Source organism: Panthera leo, chromosome D3 (assembly GCF_018350215.1).
Source record: "Panthera leo isolate Ple1 chromosome D3, P.leo_Ple1_pat1.1, whole genome shotgun sequence".
Classification (NCBI taxonomy): Eukaryota; Metazoa; Chordata; class Mammalia; order Carnivora; family Felidae; genus Panthera; species Panthera leo.
In genome coordinates, this window is record NC_056690.1 from 56,233,936 (window position 1) to 56,250,711 (window position 16,776).

General features: G+C 38.1%; 1 protein-coding gene across 24 annotated transcripts in view; it reads left to right on the forward strand.

The window, feature by feature from the left end:
• The window catches only part of DTNA (dystrobrevin alpha), a 354,755-nt gene that overhangs the window by 185,911 nt on the left and 152,068 nt on the right, over positions 1 to 16,776 (forward strand). Inside the window, exon 1 of one of the 24 annotated variants that reach the window (XM_042909765.1) lies at positions 5,420 to 5,589. The exons of the other annotated variants lie outside the window; for them this stretch is intronic. The gene's annotated coding sequence lies outside the window, so the exon portion shown is untranslated. Of the gene's footprint in view, positions 1 to 5,419; positions 5,590 to 16,776 lie in introns of those variants that run through there. 24 annotated transcript variants of the gene reach the window in all.

Sequence of the window (16,776 nt, forward strand, 5' to 3'; positions counted from 1 at the left end):
CTCTTGGAACCTTTTTCCATTTTGTTCTCCTCAGGACAGATTTTGACCTGAGCGAATATTTGCTTCTTCTCAGTATCCACTCTGTTTTGCTGTCAGTGGAAGGGGGCTGTAGAGATGCTGCCACGCTGATTGCCTCTGACCAAACAACAACAACAACGGCAACAACAACAAAACTGTGTTACCTGCCTCCAAGTAACTCCCGGTCCTGCCTTGGACCCTGGAGCACATTTGTGGAGTTTCACAGAGGATGCCAAACTGGAACTGGGAAGGGGCCCCTCAGACATGAATTTAGAGTCAGCAGGGCGATATTACAAACAGCAAAGTCAGGGCATCTGGGTGGCTCAGTCGGTTGAGCCTCCAACTTCAGCTTAGGTCATGATCTTGTGGTTCATGAGTTCGAGCTCGCATTGAGCTCTGGGCTGACAGTGCAGAGCCTGGAGCCTGCTTTGTATTCTGTGTCTCCCCCACCCCCCGCCCCTCTTGCCCCTCCCCTGCTCGTGCTCTCTCTTTATCAAAAATATATAATAAATAAACATTTTTTTAATCTTAAAAGCACAGTGAACACATGGCAGGACTTTGAGACCGTTATTTCACCTGTTTCCTCATCAATAAAGTCTGTATTACACTGAATTATAGGTATGAGTCCTCTAATTCTAACATTCTATGCTTAGATTTTCTAATTTAAACTCAATAATTCCCACTCCCACACAGGAATCTGTTCTAAGGAAATAACCCAAGGTATAATCAAAAACTTACATACAAAGATGTATCACTTATAAAAAGAAACCGGGAAAAGACTAAATATTTATTTCACAATGAGGGATGGCTAAGTGAATTCTGACATATCCAAATAGTAGAATTTTATGCAACTATTAAAAAATATTTTCAAATAATGTATAATAGCACAGTATGTTTATTTTACATGTCTTTCTTTAGGTGAAAGAAAGCTATAGTCAAAATCATCCAAGATTGTTAGTATATAAAAATTAAGAAATGCATCAAAATGTCAATATCAGTTACCTCGGATAAATAAATTATATGTGCTTTTGATGTGATTTCGTAAATCTATATTCCTCAACTTCTCTACATTGGACTTGTAATATTACCTTTCAGTGAGAAAATGGGCACGTCATGTCAGGTTTTATTATTTATTATTATTTTATTCTTAGGTTTAAAAACCAAGTATGTTTTTCACTAAGGAAGAATCCAGATGTATTCTTGAATTTTGAAAAGATTAAAAATACAAAAACAGAAATTTGGGAATAAATTTCCATATGTGAATAGGGCAAAATGATTCAGGGTTCACAATTAGTTATCTGTGGGATCTGTATCCATCAATTTCACAGTGCTATTTAAAACCAGATACTTATTTATAGCCCCGTTAATACAATTCAAAAGAGGAGTGCATGTTTTGAAAACATCTTCAGGGTAAAATAGAATATCTTGATATTGAGTTATATAAACTGAGATGCCTTGCAATAGCCTTGTTCTTTCATAAGAAATTTTCATGAGTAGAATAGATACTAATCCGATTAATATTTTTTAGGTCAGCTGCTCAAAGCAGCTGGAGAAACTATGTGCCTGCAAAAATTGTTCAATAGATCGCAGTCTTTTTTGTTGTTGCTGTGAACGAGTTTTCTTATTTGATTTAAACCAGCGCCCTAACAATAAAGCTCTTTGTGGTATTCTAAACTAAATAACAATTTGAAAATGTGACCTGAAAAAATGGACTTTGCAGGGGTTCAAATTGTTTTGTCTTGTTTTGATTTCATTGACATTAGCAGCCAGTTGTTTTTTGGGTTTTTTTTTTTTGGGGGGGGTGTTTCTTTTTTTTTTTTTTTTGGTAGCCATCCTGTTGAATTCAAGCATGTGACCTCTGAGCCCATGTTGTTACCTCGAGTTCGTGGGAAATTAGGTGCCCTCATGTCTGAAGAGACAGCAGTGAGGCAAACAACCCTGTAAGCTCTCTCCCAGGTCTGTGCATCCAAGGCTTGGCTCATCTTTCTCATAATTCTGAAGCATTATGTCTCGAAACTGTTTCCCCCGGGTGTTAAGATTCTTCATATGAAATTAGGTGGGTCATCCCAGCACAGATTACGTTACAAATTTTGTTCACACTGAACAAGAGGTTAATCTTAACATTGGCAAAAGGGGATTTCAAACTTTGTGAAACCAAATATATTGGCATCATATTTCCTGAATGCTTAAGAGAGAGAATCAAACAAGTTGCTTGACATCTGACAAAGGATGTGTGCTCATCATAGTTAATCCCTAGGAGGGGTCTACATTGACTAGATAAATGATATGCTCTTCAGTTGACAAAATGAAGAATGGTGGGATGCATAAGCAATCTGTAGGAGGGAAAAAGACACAAGGTGAAGACTCACAAAGAAATGAGTACAAGCAGTGAAAGCGTTTCTATTGAGCCAGCCACACATGAGAATAATTATGAATTATTCAGATTGCGGTTCTATGAGTCTTTCCTTCATCAGCTGCCCTGACAAGGATTAAGGGGCTCTGACTTTCCAGTGGATATGCTTCTTGCCTTTTCGTCTATTCTGCCTCACTTCCACGCTTTGTAGGACTGTGTCATGACGAGTCACCACCCTGAAGGATTTTTCAGAGTTGCAGCAGTGCTGGAGCTGTTTTAATAATCTCTACTGATTTGCTGTAGGTCTTGCTTTTAATGATAGAGAAATCTTGTGATGTGCAACATGCATTTTATTCTTTATAGCAACTTCCTGCCATGGAAGTTTTTTCTCTGCCACAGGTTTTGTTTTTCTTGCTGTCGTTTTCTTTTTCTTTTTTTTTTTTTTTTAACCCCTGGTGGCTTCTTTGCACTAGAAGGCTTCAAAGGGATTTTAATGCTACTATTCCTATGCAATTGGCTTTGGTGCCTGGCAATTTCCTGAGTTAGATGACTGCGGAGAAAAGCAACTAAAAGTCTGTAGTGGCGAGCAGTTTACAGCCCTTGTTACTGATCAAGGTGACCTTTTAAAGGCTGTTAAGCTAACATTTGTACGTTGTTAAAAACGTGGTCTCTGTATATAATTTCTATTCTGAGGCTCTTTCTGATGACAATTCTTTTTAAAAAGTTTTAGGGGCACCTGGGTGGCTCAGTCGGTTAAGCGTCCGACTTTGGCTCAGGTCATGATCTCACGGTCTGTGAGTTCGAGCCCCGTGTTGGACTCTGTGCTGACAGCTCAGAGCCTGGAGCCTGCCTCGGATTCTGTGTCTCCCTCTCTCTCTCTGCCCCTCCCCTGCTCATGCTCTGTCTCTCTCTGTCTCAAAAATAAATAAAAACATTTAAAAAATAAATAAATAAAATTTAAAAAAATTAAAAAGTTTTAAAAAGTTTTTTTTTAATCAACTACCAACTTTAATACTCTTTCCACAGTTACTTCACATTGGGAATATGTAAAACCTTTTGGCTGGTCATCATCTCCTCTAGATAGTTTGTAAGTGGGAGCAGGCAATCCTGGCTAGTTACCTGAAATGGTCTCTGTATTATGCTGTGTCACTACTCATATTATAAAGCGTATCATTGAAAATGTGTATCTGGTTGAAAATGACAGTTTTATCATCAAGGGAAAGTCAGGTGTCAATGAGCTTTCTTGTCCCTTTTGTTCAAAACTCATAAACATTTTTGCTAAATAACTCTAGTGATAATGTATTGAGCACTTAACTGTGTTTCAAGCTCAGTGCTTGGTAATTTCCTTGGACCATCTCATTTAATCCTTTTTCATAACTTTTGAAAGTAGAAATTTTACATAAGAGTAACCAAGGTTTAGAGAGGTTAAATAGTCTATCCAAGATCACAAAGCCAGTCTGGGTAAGAACCGATTTTAAAACCACATCTGAGTAACTCAGTGGTTGCTACTCTTGCCTCCCTCCCTGTGCAGCGTGGGATAGTAAGGAAAAGCCTGAGCAAACCCCCCCTCAGGGGCTTAACCACAGCAGAGAATGCTGTGAACACAGTCCTGGAGGAGTTGAGGTTCCCTCCACTGTGCTGACATAAAGCATTCATTCCCTGCTTTATTCATTCAAGAAATAGCCACCGAGCCCGACATTATGCCAAACTCTTTGCTGGTTCCATGGTATGAAGAGATAAATAAGGCAACATTCCCCTTCTTAGGCGAGTCCATGTCTAAAGAGAGAGAATAGATATGTAAACAAATTATTATGGAATTTGAGCTAAATCTGGAAAGTAAGCAAAGCTGTGGAAGCAGGGGATTGACCATGCATGACCCGAGGGACAGAATAGCTGCTCGCCTGATGGTGGAGAGAGCACCAGCTGTGAAGGATGTCCATGGTGGGAGGGAGGGACCACAGCTGTGGCCAGGTGAAGCCTGTCACCCAGGCCTCCCATCAGGCGTCCTTAAAGCACATGCGAATAAACTGAAGGTGGTTCCTTAAATATTAATTGCATAGCCATGGGCTTGGGGGTCCCAGGATTCTTCAGAGTTGCAACTGTCCCAAGTCCAAACTTCTACTCTTAATATGGAACCCCCAAGTATGCTTTGGTTGATTCTATCAGGCTGTGTCACCACAGATCCAAATCTGTGATCATTTAAAATAGGAGGGGCGCCTGGGTGGCTCAGTATGTTAAGCATCCAACTTTTTATTTTGGCTCAGGTCATGATCTCACAGGTCGTGGGCTCAAGCCCCCTCCCCGCCCCTGCCGCCCCCCATTGGGCTCTGCACTGACAGTTGCTTGGGATTCTCTCACTCTCCTCTCTCTGCCCCTCCCCCACTTGTGCTGTCTCTGTCTCTCTCAAAATAAATAAATAAATAAACTTAAATAAATAAATAAAACAGAACTGGGACTTAATCTGTTTAAATAATGGCTAACCACAGGGTTTGATGAAAAGAAGTTGAAGAATTTTGCCTCCCACCTCTGAACTGTGATTAGAAGTTTGCTCTAGGAAAATCCTTTGAGACTAGCCCTTCCTATACTGATGCAGTGTTTTCAACATCCGTGTTTATTGAATTATTTAACTTTTATATCTATATTTAAAGGAGCTATGAGACTATTGCTCCTTTTTTTTTTTTTTTGAGTTAGTAACTGGTGTTTAAAAATACTTGGTTGGAAGAAGTAGTAGATAATGATCAGTATTTTGAGGGATTAGTGGCAACTTAAAAAAATGCATATAGTTATTTCATTTGTTTCAGGGCTGTGGGGGCCCTTTTATTCTTATACCCCTGCTATTCGTTTCTTTTTTTTTTTTTCCTTGCTCACGAGGTTGAGTCAGCAACAGAAACATATTCAAATTAGACTTGTCATACAGAAAAAAAAAATCTGACTTTGTCAGGGTGGGTGGAGGGGAAAAAGGCAACTTTTTGTCAGTCTTTTGTATTTCAGCAGCTGGATTCATTGCTACCATGGTAACGGACCACATGATGAGGTGTATTAGATTGCTGTGCGTTGAGCACAAGGGGAAGAATGAACACAGCGTTTTATTGAAGTTAAAGGTTGCTTTGGAGTTTCTTCTGTGGAAATGTGTAAGGTCAAATACTATAGCTTTCAGCATATGTAGTACCTTAGAGGAAGAATTAGGGGCATGTTGGTGTCTTTAACTGCAAAACCAGGTAAGGTACAACTCAATCTATGAAACTGAACTCTTCTTCTGTTGCAGGAGCAGGACTTGCTGGGTGGAATTTCACTGTCGCCCCCACCCCCAGCCCTCCGTGGGCACAGGACAAATTTCTCCCTTCCCCTGCTCCTAGCTCCCTCGCCCCCCCCCCCTCCCCGTTTTCACCCTCTATTAATTTGAAAGTCTAAAACACTGTGACTTTTTTCTGGCACTTTGGTATGCGTGTGAGGCTGTGTGTGCAAGTAGAAGTAAGAAAACTGGAAAGAAGTAATAAGAATGCAATAATCCATGTCTTCAGGTCAATGTAAAACAGGGCAAAATGTTTCCTTCTTTTGAACTTCAGAAATGGTCCGCTTTTCCTAGAGGACACCTTGTTCGTGGTATCGGTCCTAAGCTGCTTGTCTCTTATACTAAATTAACAGTAGGGCAAAATTCCCCCGCGTGTTACATAGTGTATTTGTTGTATTTGGGCATTTATTCCTCTTTCATCCTATTCCTGCCAGCCCCATCTAACATGAGTAGTTCGGTTTTATCTACAATTTTTACAACATATTTTATTTCCGTTTCGTATTATGTTCTTTCAGGCATTGAGGTCTATATGCTTCAGAGGATTTGAAAATAGAAGTAGATACAATACGGGTTAGTATAAAAGGAACTCTTGCTTAGAGGCTGGAGAGAGCCGAATGTAAACAATGCGGTGCGTGGGGAACCTTCCATTCTCAGAGCACAGAAGCCTCTCCCTGCGTTGTTTACACATCGCCCTAGCAGCTTGCTTCAAAAGAGGTGCCTTTGATATGCGCAGAGCAAGTTAAAGGAGAAAATTTCTTTGCTAATAACTTCTGTTGCTTCCTTCGTCGCGGTTTCTATTGATGTCTGTTGTTGGTCTTTCTCATCAGACGTTAGGACTGACTTTAATTTTTTAGTCAAGGGCTAACTTAGCCAACTTCTCTCGGCTTGGGAGAAACTTGTCCTGGCAGCGTTAGAGACAAAGCCGAGCTAAAACAGGAGCAGAGCCCCGCTGTTACTCAAGCGGATTCACTCTCCACCTGGAGTGTTTTCATACACGAAAGTCTTTCAAAAAATACTTTCCTAGCTAAAGTCGATTATTTGCCACTAACTGGCACTGACTTGGATAAAAGCCAAGAAATGATCCCAAGTTTGGTCATATACCTCTCTTTCTTCAAAAAGGGAAACAGCTTTTGTTATATCCATTTATACTCTGTGATTTTCATTGCTATTTCCTTAGTCTCTCTAATTTTCATACATCTGGGTCATCTTCTAACTTTGCGCAAGGAGTTATAATCATTTTTTCAAAATTTTTTTTTGCCATAACTTCAAATAAAGGGCACTATTTCCATGATAGCAAATATCAAAAGTATTGTAACAACACTGAACAGGTGTAAAATGCCCATGCTTGTATCTGAAATCATTCTTTCCTTTTACCCTTTGTTGTTTTGAACATGGAACAAGCTATGATCATCAACTCTGGAACATAGAATATACTCACAAGCATAAGTTGTTATTAGCTAAGAACAGGAAATTCCCAAGAAGCAGTGAAAGATGGTACCTGGTAAGATATTTTAAAGTGTGAAATTCTCAATATTGACAATACCTGAGGTAGAAAGTGGTCTGTTTTTATTAAAGGAAAAATAAGGAAGGGAAGGAGGCCAAAGGAAGGGAGGGAGAGTCAGAGACAGAAGGAGAGGACACAAGAAAGAGAGATGAAAGGTAAAGATAAAAGTGTAAATGATCTCTTAACCAAGCTTTCTTCTTTCCCAGCAGTACTGTAACGGGTTAAATATCTATATATAAAGAAGAGAGATGGAGTAGTGTGGATGAAGTGAAATTACTGAAAAGTACGAGCATTCTCCACTATTCCATGTTCGAAGTACTTGATCAGGCTTCAGTCCATTCTGTAATTGGAATGAAAACAAATTCCTCTTGTTTCAGTTCCTGTAGTTTCTATAGTCTCAGTCTTTGGGCTAAGATATCAGCCAGCTTAGCCATTAGAGCTAGATGTATGTAAAAAACAACATATATCCAAATTTCTATGATTTTTATACACCTGACACCAGGCCATATGTACGTGTCCATTTCTCAGGTCATCATACCTGAGATGTCTATAAGATGGAAGCTCCTACTCAATTTTATTTTTTATAATAACTGTATGTATTTAAGGTAGACAACATGATTTGATTCACACATTTCACTATGATAGTGAAATAATTACTGCAGTCAAGCTAATTAACGTATGTTTCCTCACATACTTGCTACTTTTTGGTGTGTGGTAAGAGTGCATGGAATTTGCAAACTTCCAGTATGCAATATACAGTATTATTACCTATGGTCATTATGCTGTACATTAGATCTCTAGACTTGTTCTTCCTACATAACTGCAACTTCGTACACGCTGACCAACATCTCATTTCCCCCACCTCCCCATCTGATGTGAGTGAGAACATGCAGTATTTTTCTTTCTGTGTCTGGCTTACTTCACTTAGTGTAGTGTCTTCTAGGTTCATGCATGTTGCAAATGGCAGGATCTTCTTTGAAAATATTCCATTGTATGTATATATCACAAAGTCTTTATCCATTCATACGTTAATGGACACTTAGGTCATTTTGTATCTTGGGTATTCTGAATAATGCTGCGGTGAACATGGGAGCACAGATATCTCTTCCATGTACTGATTTAATTTCCTTTGTGGATATACCCAGAAAAGAGATTGTTGGGTCTCTGGTAGTTGTATTTTTAGTTTTTTGAGAAACCTCTTGTCCATAATGGCTATATGGAAGTTTCTTTTCTAGTTGTTTTGATATTTACATTCTTAAGGTACAAAATGATTTTTGATGTGCCTGTTTTAAATTAGAAATGTTGCCAAAGTGTTTTAATCGAATCATATTTTTGTCAACCTTTCTTTAAATCAGGCTTTATTTTTCATTTTGAATGATCGGCAGTGTTTCTTAACATTTTAGCTTTAATTTCTAGAGCTCCCTAGCCTCTCAAATAGCTAATTATCTGCGTTTACCTCTATTAAGGAGATAAATGTTCAACAGAGCCATGATGAAGAAGAATCATATTGACTCTTATAGCTTTTTCAATAAAATTAATGATAACTGTTGAACCCCAAGACAAAATTTCTAAAGATTGATGACTCTATCAGCTAGATATTCCATTTTTAGGAATTGTTATTTTTAAACCTATGACTTCATTAAAGTGGGTTTTATTATTGACAACTATGTAATTTTTTTGTATGAAAAGAATTGGACTTTTTAAAAATATTCTTAAATGTTTCAAATGAAAGAAAAGTAATGGCACCGTGATCACAATCATGATGATGACAATGGCAATAATGATTAATTCAGAGAATAAGATAGACTTTATTAGAAAGCTCTAAGCTCTGTATGTAGTAAAAGGCCAATGTTTTTTTAAAAAAAGTAGAAATTTCTAATGGTGATTTTCAGATATTTACTTTCAAATTTAATTAATTCCATTAATAACATTTAGAACTCACTAACAATAGGTGTTTCTGTTATGTTATCAGAACTTATTATAAAGGATGTTGACTTTGTTCAATAAGCATTGGAAACTTTCATTAATAATGATTAAACTTATCAATAATTGTGCAATATGTAGTCCAGTATCTGATAGGAAAAAAGTAATTTCATTGCTAGGAATGAACAATTTGTTACATTTTTAATATACAAAAAGAAACAATCAACTGGTTCCACTTTCATGATAACATTAGCCTGATCCATTTTAGAGTGATATTATTATAAGAATTTCCCTCTACCTGGTATGTATATTATGAAATATTCACTATTGACACCATTTCAATTTTTTAATCATCTTTTTAAATTTTAAATTATTTTTAAAATAAATAACAATATTTTATGTCTCAAACCTATTAATTTGTGTTTGTTTGGGGAATATTATACCCAGAAATATCACTTGCCTCTACCTACCCTCACATGAAAGAAAATACCATATGGATTGACAATTCCAATATATAATGTGGTTCCACCAAAGTAGTAGAAGAAAATACAAAACTTGAGATAGAAAGTTATGCTTTCAATGGCAGAAACCACAAAGTAATGGTTACATGAAGTTATTACACACCTGCATAGCTTCCACTATTATCAAGATGACTCCCTAGAATTGTCCATTTTTTTTTTTTTTACCAAGGATGAACCTAAACTGATACATCATAATCACCCAAAGATCAGAGTTTACCTTATGGTTCCCTCTTGGCATTGTCCATTCTATGGGTTTGGACAGATGTATAATGGTATCTGTCCATTATTATAATATTACACAGGGTGTTTTCACTGTCCTAAAAATCCTCCGTGCTCTGCCCTTTTATCTCTCCCTTCTCCTCCACCCTCTTTCCTGGAAATCACTGATTTTTTTTATCGTCTCTCTGGCTTTGCCTTTTCCAGAATATCATATAGTTGGAATAATACATTATATAGCCTTCTCACATTGGCTTCTTCTACTTAGTAATATGCATTTAAGGTTCCTTCATGTCTTTTCGTATCTTGATAGCTCATTTCTCTTTAGCCCTGAATAATACTACATTGTCTGGATGTATCACAGTTTATTTATTCACTCACCTATTGAAGGATGTTTCCAAGTTTGAGCAGTTATGAATAAAGCTGCTGTAAACACCCATGTGCAGGGTTTTGTGTAGACATAAGTTTTCAACTCCTTTAGGAAATAACATGGAGTAGGATGACTGGATCATATGGTAAGAGTATGTTCAGTTTTGTAAGAAACTTCCACACTGTCTTCCTAAGTAGTGGTATCATTTTGAATTCCCACCAATAATGAATGTGAGTTCCTGTTAGTCCACATCTCATTAGCATTTGGTGTTGTTGCTGTTCTGGATTTTGAGCAGAGTTGCCTAATGGTATCTCGTTGTTTTAATTTGCTTTTCCCTAATAACATATGATGTGGATATCTTTTCATATGCTTGTTTGCCATCTGTATATCTTCTTTAGTAAGGTATTTGTTTAGGTCATTGGCCTGTATTTTAATTGCTTTTTTTTTTATTGTTGAGTTTAAGAGTTCTTTGTATATTTTGATAACAGTCCTTTATCAGATGTGTCTTTTGCAAATATATAATCTGTCTGTGGCTCGTCTTCTCATTCTCTTGATATTGTCTTTCACAGAGCAAAAACCTTTAATTTTAATGAAGCCCAGCTTATCAATTATTTCTTTCATGGATTGTGCCTTTGGTGTTGTATTCACTAATTATTTTTAAATACCTACAAATTAAACAAATATCATTTTAATCCTTAGCAAATATGTTTAAAAGAGAGAAGCAGGGGGAGGAGAGGGAAATAATACCCGATGTTAAGGAAAGTGTGGAAAATGGGAACTCACATCCATTGCTTTTCAGAGTATAAATTGATATTTTTGGAGCAGGGTAGGGTCAACATAGCAATGCATAGTAAAGGCTTTAAATATTATATACCCTTGGACCCAACAATTCTACTATAAGGAAAATATCCTAACAAAATAAATAGTCAAACATATACAGATATAGATGATATAGATATAGATATAGATATAGATATAGATATAGATATAGATATAGATAGACACAGGGTTTTTCATTGTCATGGTGTTTATGTGTAAACAAGAGCAGCCATTCTGAAGAAAAAGAATCTGAGAAATGTAACAAACACACCAGCTTATATTTCTGCTCTGATAGCTGTAAAGTTGTAATAGGTCACAGACATGGCTATATGTTTATCTAACTGTTCCACTTCTCTACTCTTTAGATAGAACATGATTAGGCAGCGTCATATAGAGAAAAGGGTCTTGGCTAAAGATTCAGAATGCCAGGGTGCTTCAATGGACTAACTGAATTAATATAAATATAGGAACATCAAGCATCATTAAAATCCTAATGTTAGAGAGTAGAAAATAAAAACCTGTGGATCTCTTTATCCATTTAGTTGCATTTGTCTTCACAACTGGTGTTGCAAATAAAAAGCCCCCATATCAAGTGGAAGAGGGAGGGTTCATTTTTGTAATTTCACTGAAAGAATGTGCCAAATGGTAAAACATGGAATGCTTTGACTTTGGTGGAAAAACGGTAAATATTTTGGATAGGATATACTTCCCAAGTATTATTGTTTGAAATTTACTCAAAATAAATTTCTTCTCATATAAGGATGGGCAGAGGATAATTGGTCTTGACTGTAAACTCACCTTTAGGTGTAGTGAAGAGGGCAGAGATCTAGAGCAGTGTTGTTCAGTAGAACCTTCCATGGTGCTAAACATTCTATGTCTGTGCTGTCCAATGTGGTAACTACTAACCACCTATAGCTGTTGAGCTCTCAAAATATGACTAGTGTGACTGAGGAACTGTATTTCTTTTTTTTTTTTTTTTTTTTTTTTTTTTTGAGGAACTGTATTTCTAATTTTATTTAATGCCAAGTAATTTGAGTTTAAATGGCCATCTATGACTAGCACTTTCTTATTGAACACTGTGGCTCTAGAATTAAGCACAACAAATCGGGTCGTTTATTGAATGTGGGCATTCATTTCAAACATTTCTGATGAATAAGGGTGATATAGGATAAGAAGGTGAATATTCTTAGTGAAATTTCCCTTTCATTCAAGGAAATACTTAACAGGGAGATTGTTTGATTCTATGACTGTAAGTCCAAGATTGTTCAGAGAAACCTTGGTCCCAAATATTCTTTTGCCTTGCTCACTTAAGAATTCTAGAGACTATGAGAAAGGATAACAGTGAACAACCAGACGAAGAGATACACAGGGTGAGTTCCAGAAGAGTGCCGAGCGCAGGCATTTCTGTCCCAGTGGAGTTGGGGTGCACCACCTGTCCTGTCACAATGGATGTGTTCACCAACACATCCAAACCCCATACTTTTGGTATTTCTGGAGGTTTCATCAGTTTGGGACAATCCATCATTAATCACTCCCCCTAGAGAATGGGGATGGAGCTGAAAGTTCCAAGCTTCAAGTCATGGCTTGATCTTTCTAGTGACTGGCCCCCATCCCAAAGCTATGCAGTTGCCCACTGATAGTCATCTCATTAGAACAAAGACACTCACTCCTATCATTTAGAAAATCCCAAAGTGTTTAGGAGCTCTGTGTCAGGAGCCAGGGACAAGACCAAATATTAGAACAAAACATGGTTCTAATGTTCTTATCACTTAGGAAATGACAAGGGTGTTAGAGCTCTATGCCAGGACTCAGGGGCAGAGACCAATATATATTTTCTATTATTTCACAATCAGACACTGTACTCGACATTGAAAACAGAGTGACAGTCCAGAGTCCCTAGATTCAAAGTTTCCTTGAAATATGATTAGGAATCATAAGACACAGACCAGATGTTACAGAGGAGGGGTGAGAAAAATGTTTTGTGCAGAAGGAAGCATTGGGATAAACTTTAAAAATAGTGAGCATTACATGGGAGATTGGGGAAAGGAAGATCTATAGAGAGGGAACAGTTGGGAAAAATCAGGGAAAGGTGAGAATCAGAAATTTCTGAAGACATAAGCGAGTCATGAAGACGTAACAAGAATAGAACTCAGAAGGTGTTCAGGACCAGATCGCCATCACCACTATCATCACCACCACCATCATCACGTATTTGTCTCCACCACTGTCACCAACACCACCATCATCATCATATCGTCTGTCACCACCACCATGACCACCACCACCGACTGGGGGGAAGCCATACCGGATGGACAGAAATAAGTGAAGAAGTTAATGGTACAGTTCAGAGCAAGGATGAGGGAAGGAGGGTGTAAGCTCAGGGCATGAAAGCAGAAGTTGAAAAAGAGTCGATTTGAGATGTGTTTTGCCAGTTGTCTGTCTTACAGTAAGTCAGGGAGAGAACATCTGGCTTATTTTTTAAGCCTCCTTGAAAATCGTCAATTACTGCATGCATCACTGCAGCAAGATTATCGTGGCCAAGGAAACAGAGCATATCGAAGATAATGCAAGTTTTCCTAACAAGACCAACTTTCGTAAATCATCCTGTTGGAAGCAAGTGCCACTTACTATCATCTGTGTTCTTGAAGCATGTGGCACATCACAGTATTATTTGGAGATGTGGTAGAACTGAGGTTATAAAGAAATGTAACTTTATATTTATAAATTTTTCCCTTTTGTTAAAACCTTAATGTTCTTTGATATGGACATATAGTGATGTCTTTTTTCTTTCTAACACACACGGAATTTTAAAATATATACTAAGAACTCATTGAGAAATGTCAGAACACAGTTCCCTTTATCATTGTAGAAGTAGTCTCGTAAATGAACTTCTGATTTGGGTATATTATTATTCTCCTGCCTTTGCGCATTGAGGTGGCTTTTTTTTCCTCTTCACGGTATATCCTGGTTCATTCACAGATTGGAAGATAATAGAAGCATCAGGGCCTCTACTGTTTTCCAAGAAGTTATTTTCAATTTCTTCTAAACTTGTATGGTCACTGTGGTTGGAGAGGAATATTGGGAAATGTGGGGGGCGGGGGGGAAGTGGACGAGATGGAATGTTGTCTTGACAACAAAGGGCAGGAAGGAGGAGAGGGGTATTGCCCAAGGGGATCCACAGTAGTCTGACTATCAGGAGGACAAACCAAATAGGGTGAGGAGGGAATACCAATGTGCTGGCCATATAGTTCTTTCCAGTATGTGGGACGGCAGTGGAAAATCCAAACATACAGGAGGACGTACAGAGCACATCAAATGAGAGTTCTGTACATTTTCTGATAAAAAAGCAGAACACTTTCTGAATGCCAGGTACAGTTCTAAAAGTGCTTAGTTTACTCATTTGTTTTTAAGTTGAGGAACCCTCATTTAGAGAACAACACCTAGAACACAGAAATCATTGAATACATGTAGTTATTATCTCCGTTAATCATCACAACAACCCCATGAGCCTTTTATCATAGATCATCTTTAGTTTATGCATAAAGAAACCAAGGCTAGAGAGGTTAAGTAATCTCCCCAAGGGCTTACAGTTAATAAGAGAGAGAGAGAGACAGAGAGAGAGCGCGCGCTGTAGTTAATGGACTCAACCATTATGCCATCTTGCCTGCTCTTGATCTATGTAAAGTCTATTATATGTAAGGGGATGATACTTATAAAGTGCTTTCAGAGTATCTGACAGATAGTAAATTCTTAAGGATGTTAGCAATTATTATTGTGTAATAAGATTTAGAAGATGTTCTGATATTTATGTCATTCTACATAACACTGCTGAAAAATAGTAAGATTTTTTAGGGCAGCTTTGGCTTTTTTCTCACGTAGGTGTGAGTAAAGCTTTGTTTATGAGCATGCCCATTATAAAGTGGAGGAAGCTTCTTTCCACCCACACATTATCAGTCGTTGCACTGGCACAGTTGACGTTTTCACCTCAAAAAAATGTGCCTTATAGAACTGTTCCATATACACATCTACACAACTCTGACCTTTTGACAGAGAATGACTACTGCGACCTGTATGGTACTGATGTGAACAAGTGAGATTCCCTTCCGTGCTTGGTATTTGAAGAACATGTCAATTTGCTCATTGCAGTCTGACATTTGCATAACCTAAGGGAGTTCGTGAGAGGCTGGCAGCCAGGAAAAGGAATCAGGCCAGAGGATGGAAAGGCATAGTCATAAGGGACTGGATTGGTAATAGAGTCTTCCAGGTCATGCGGGTGATTCCAGGCAGAACCCAGCTAGACCCTCGTACACAGTCAGACACAAACTTGGACTCTGATCTGTTTTGCCTGTAACATGGGTTAGTTGGGGGTAGGTGGATTGTCATCCTCTGTACAGAAGTAATTTCATGGAAAATGAGGTGGCTTGCAATCTAACTGAAGTAAGAATGTCAACAGACGCAGAATTAAAGATACTTAGTATTACAGACGCAGACAGTGAAAGAGCAGCTCTGAGGCTGGACTTCTGGACAGAATGGCACTGCTGTGGGTTGTGCGTGAGAAATGAGCAAAGGAGGGTTGAGGACACCATGGCTCAGGCTGGCAGAAATGTGAGGACTGTGGAAGGAGTCAGGGGACGGCAAAAGAGAGCAAGGCAAAGCCTCAGGATGGGTGACCAGCAGTTGCCTTGTCTTCTGGTTCGGTCACTTCTATCGCTCCCATTGTCTTTATCTGTGACGTCAGTGGTTTGGCTGATGATGTCACTGGGAAAGTGTGCCAGGCACTACTCCAGTAAGAGGATGAGGAAGGAGACCAGCTGTCCTCCCTCCACTCTGCTACTTAGGGAAGGGCAGGCTGGGGGAATGAGGTGGGAAAATCTATCTTTAGATATTTATCCTCTGCTATGCAACCCTCATCTTAGATGGCTACTTGCCCATGAGCTTAAATGGCCGTAGTTTCTTTGAACTATTAGGGAGTATGATGATCATGTTATGATTCATGGGGTCTCCAGAGTAATCTCTGCAAATGTTATGTGTCATTTATTATCTGGAGAAGTAACAAGCTTTTATTAACCATAATAGCTAACATGTGTATTGTGGTTTGCTGTTTGCAAAGTATTTAGGTTGCATTATATTTGAACCTCCTAATATTCCTACAAGGGAGATGACATCATTATCCGCTTTTTAAAGATGAATGAATGAATTTCTTGGAGGCACTGAGCCAGCAAAGCATGGATTTTAATGTGCTGATTTACTGAGACATGCTGCTTCCCTCGAAGTCCCTCTCACCTTTAAAAGTAAAAATCTCCTTAGTGATAGCAATTTGCCTTTAGAAGACTTCTGTTACAAATAAAGAGCTCTTGCATTTATTCAGATTTATTCAGATTGAATCCTCTTTTTTCTCCATACTTCAAGGCAGTTTATGTACACAGTAGGTATTTAATAAGTGTCACCTGCCTGGTTATTGTCCCTTTGTAGTAATCACTGTGATTCGCATACACCTGATGAAAAAATAATTTTGAAGTAAAGGGAATAGTCAGAGATTGTAATTCCAAATGTGGGAAACTAATGTGAATAAAAATGAGAAGCAATTCTTTTTAGTTTAAGAAAAAGGTGTCACATCCAACATCTAAACAAGTGGATTTAAAATAATTCCGAAAACAAAAGGCAACAAGGCAGATGCTTTATGCCTATGTAAAGCCAATAAAAGGAAATTATTTTTGAGCCTCCAAACAACTCTCTCCCATCTTCATGCAACAACCAAAC